General features: G+C 44.3%; 1 pseudogene; it reads left to right on the top strand.

The window, feature by feature from the left end:
• The first annotated feature begins 593 nt into the window (after positions 1 to 593).
• Positions 594 to 712, top strand: LOC112471164 (annotated as a pseudogene).
• Positions 713 to 4,548: the final 3,836 nt, after the last annotated feature.

The following is a 4,548-nucleotide window of genomic DNA, read 5'->3' as shown; positions in this document are numbered from 1 at the left end:
AAGTAGACAGGTTAAAATCCATTTTTTAAAAAATCTCCAACTGACTGTTAATTATACAGAACACACACACACACCCCTTTAGACCATGACTTTCTGGAGAACAGAGTTAAGCGTCTCATTCATCTCTCTTTCTTCAGGACACACAGAGGGCCTGGCACTGAGAAAGTGCTCACAAATCTTCCCCTACACCCAGCCCTGACTGTGGCCTGGAGACAGCTAGGAAGACCATCACTGATAATAGAACTCTATCCCATTTCACAGATGAGACAACTGAGGTCTAGGAAGAAGGCATCTGCCTAAAGCTACCCAGAAAGACAAGCAGCACCATCCAGGACAAGAACCCTGGTCACCTTCACCCCTCCTCCTTAGCTGCGGCTCTCTGGGCTACACTGAGCTTCCTGGAATTGACTCAGTACCAAATACTAATTAACATTTGTGTCTGACTTGTTTGAGATCGGGCCTTCTTCAGGAGGAAACTCACAGACCGTACAGGGGAAAAATCTGGGGAACTGAAACCTTTACCCTCTCTCTTGACTCTCCTCCCAGCTCTGTCCACATTAACTACAAGTCTTGTTTCTGGTTAAAAAACAAGGTTCTACGGCCATGCCACCCTAAACAAGCCTGATCCCATCTGATCTTGGAAGCTAAGCAGGGTCGGGCCTGGTTAGTACTTGGATGGGAGACCACCTAAGGAGACCAAGTGCTGTAGGCATAAAAAAAATATATATAAGGGATTGTAAGCTGACAAGGTCCTTGCAATCTGCGAGGTCAACCAAGGATTGCCTCGCCTAAAACAAACAAACAAACAAATAAAAAAACTAGGTTTATAGGGTAGGGGTTAGGCTTGACAACATTTCTCAATGATGTCCCCTGTCCTATAATAAAATGATTCTGAGGATAATATGTTCCAGAAATGCTATGTGAGATCTGCCCTCATGAAGCTCCACATTACACATCAGCATATGAAAGAAAACCGTCAAACTTTGCATAATCAGATTCTTCAAACTTACTTGTCAGGCTAACCACACAGCCTTTTTTTCAAAGTTTCTGTTTGTATCTCTATTAGTTACAGTTCTTTAGTTGCATCAGAAACCTTGATCAAGCTAGTTTATATAACAAGGATCAGATGTTGGCTTTTGTGACTGAAAAGTCTAGAAGTCAGGAGGGCCTCAGGTATAGTTAGATCAAGGCCTTGGCTCTATTTCTTAGGAATTCCCCTCGGATTTCTATTTCCTCCTCTGTGTATTTGTCACTTCATTCTCAGTCTGGCTTCCCTCATGGCAACAAAATAGCCGTAGCAGTTCTGGGCATCACACGTGAGTGTGCACTGCCCAGATAAAGAGGAACCTTCTCTTCTCTCCATTCTGGACTGGATGTCCTGGCCTTATTTGGACCATGTGTTCATCTCTGAGCCAATCACTGGGCAAGAGGAATGGGCATCGGCCAATGAGAGTCCACCCTGGAGATGAAATCATAACATCTTCCACAAAGCACAGGGCAATGTAGTCTTCCTAGTAACACTCATTCCTCCTACTCCTACCCTATTTTTCTCTGCTGGGAAAACTCATTTGTTCCCATGACACTGGTCATCCACAGATGTCAAGGAGGGGAAGGGTAAGCCCCTACCTAAGCCCTGGGGGTGAATCTTGATTGGTCTAAAGGCCATATAATCTTATTCATCTTCTTTAACAATTGGTTCAAGAATGGCTGTTTGGCTTGGTTCTGGCTAATGAGATGTGAGTGAAAATCTGCTGGGTGGGGCTACTAGAAAAGCTTTTACCTTTATGATATAAAGAATAGACCTGGCTGGCATGTCCCTTCACCCCATTATCATTCTTTCATATTCAGACCTAGAATGAGGACTTGATATCTGGAGGTGTGGCAGCCATCTTAGGAATATGGGGCAACAACTAAAAAAAACAAATACCACCGTGCCAGAGATGGCAGAACAGAAAAATGGAGCCTGAGGCCTAGACAGCACAGTTGGGCAGTTGGGCATACCTTGGATTGTTCTCTTAAGTAAAAAAGTAGAAATTTGTATCTGTTTAAGACAAAGGCATTCCTAGCTGACATACTACCAAGTCATTTTTTTGCAAACTGGGACTTGTGAATGCAGGGAGACACAGGCTTGGAGGCATAGCTTACACGGCTTAAGTTTCATTCACTGAATTCCAGATACTTTCTGAAACATGTGGTGTCCCAGAGAATGCTTGTGAGAAAGCAGATCATCCAAGCCTTTGCATCCAGTCCCACAGTGGGTTGAGTGTTCCCTGTATTGAATGGGGTGCCAAAACACTTCTAATATTAAAGAGACCCAAAACACTTCTAATATTAAACACTTCCTCATCTACACCAGTGCAGTGCATCCCAGGGTTGCTTTGGGCTGATTTCACAGGACTTCAGTGACACCAACATTAAAGTACATTCTTGAATCTAGATACCTGTTGGGGTTCGGCAAAATCTTCCAGAGCCTTAAACTTATCTTCCTAGTCACCTACTTCTGGGATCCCTCCTGAGAAAATAACCCAAATAAGAGAAGGAAAAGCCAAGAACATAAACATTTTTATCACAGCCACGTATACAATAGCCCTCTCCTACCCCACCCCCCACCTCCCCCCCAAAAAACCTGGACACATTTAAATGTCCTCCAACAGGGGAAGGATTAAGAAACTATTTGCTGGACTCTTACATAAACATGAGAAATTATGTTTATAAATGTTACGTTGTTAGTGAGAAGCCAGCCGCAACATTTTATGTATATGGTATGGTCTCAATTATATCAAAATTGTGTGGGAAGGAATAAACCAGGAAAAAATACACTGAAATGTTAATAGTGATTGTACCTGGTTGGGGTTATTATGGATACTTTTGGGGGGGGGACTTTTTCCTGCTGTTCTACATTTTTCCATTTTGCCTATATGTTCTGCTTTTGTAAGCAGAAAGAACAAAATTGACTTTTCTTTTTAAAGCTTCCAGGACCCTCCACTGTGTGAGATCATTGCTGTCCTCTCCCCTCCAGTAAAGCAGATAATCAAGGGCTTCCTAAGCGGGTGACCCCCTTCCGCACTGGGCCAAAAGAAAAACAGCTTCCAAACTTGGCATATTTGATTAATAGCTGAAAATTCTTTCAACAGTCAAAGGGAGCGGTGGGAAAAGGGGAAGATCAACACCCTATTTTTAAATGGTGATGTGAGCTCACAGGAACTAAAGGCAAGAAGAGGTACACACCAGGCCTTATGCAAATTAGACACTCCCTGGCTAAGTGAGAATTCTGGGTCTGAGCCCACACCCGGATTTCTACCTAGATTCCTGGGTCTCACTGAGCTGAGCTGGGAAGAAAGGAGAGAGGGGAAGGAATAGTCATGGCCATTACTCACTGAGTACATAGTAAGTGTCCGGCTGGCAAAGCATTTTCACTGCCTGGAGCTCTTCTGGCCTTTGCCACACCCTGAAGTGTAGGTAAGATCATCCCCACTTTGCAGGTAAGTCAAACAGAGCTCAGAGAGGGAAGTGACCTGCTCAGGATCACAGAGCCAGCTTCAAAGCCAGTGGTGCCTGGGACCAGGCTAGGTTAACCTCTGGTGGGTGAGTCCTCAGTGGGGAGGAGAGGGATAGAGAAGAGAGGTGCAGGCTGCTGGGGCCCACAAAGCACAAAGGTCCAGAACCCCTGGATGCAATGCCATTAGACATCCAGGTGGGATGCATGCATAGACCTCGGTCCCCACCTGACCTTTGCACTCACTATGCCCTCTGCCTGGAACACTCTCCCCGCAGATACCTACTGGCTCCCTGTAACTCCCCAGTCAGCTTTCTGCTCCAAGTTCACCTAATCAGAGAGGCCTCAACTGGCTACCTAAAAGAGCATCCCCTACCCGTACCTTCCAGCCCCATCATCTGTACCTTCCCCGCTTGGTTTCTCCTAGTAGCACTTATTACCTCTCCAACTTATTATGCAGTAAGTCCTCCCTTAAAGTCGTCAAAAAGTTCTTGAAAACTGGGACTTTAAGTGAAACAATGTATAATGAAACTGATTTTACCTTTGGCTAATTGATATAAACAAGAATTAAATTCCTACGCATGTTTCTGGTCACAAAAACACCAACTTCTAAATAGAGACCCAAAACACTTCTAATATTAAACACTGAAATAAATGTGAGCTATATACATACGTTTCAGAAAGATTAATAAAAACGAGTAAGAAAATTATTTTCCAACCTCCTTGTTCCAGTTCAGGGTCATGGGTGGCAGGAGAATGTCCAGGCAGCTAAGCGTGCAAGGCAGGGACTAACCTTTTCCTTTCTTCTATCACAGGGCACACAACCAAGCTCACTCAGACTGGGACAATGTGGACACACCAATTCACCTCACATACACATCTTTGGGATGTGGGAGGAAACCAGAGTACCTGGAGAAAACCCACGCAGACATGGAGAAAATGTGCAAATTCCACACAGACAGTGGCCCTGGCTGGCGATCAATTTTTCTTTCTCCTCCATGTTAAAATGAAACAACATTGAAAGAAATGATGGTATTCTAGGACCTGCTGTT

Source organism: Pteropus alecto, unplaced genomic scaffold (genome assembly GCF_000325575.1).
Source record: "Pteropus alecto unplaced genomic scaffold, ASM32557v1 scaffold45, whole genome shotgun sequence".
Taxonomy (NCBI): domain Eukaryota; kingdom Metazoa; phylum Chordata; class Mammalia; order Chiroptera; family Pteropodidae; genus Pteropus; species Pteropus alecto.
The sequence above is the reverse complement of the archived record's forward strand: the minus strand, read 5'-3'. Positions and strand labels throughout refer to the sequence as shown.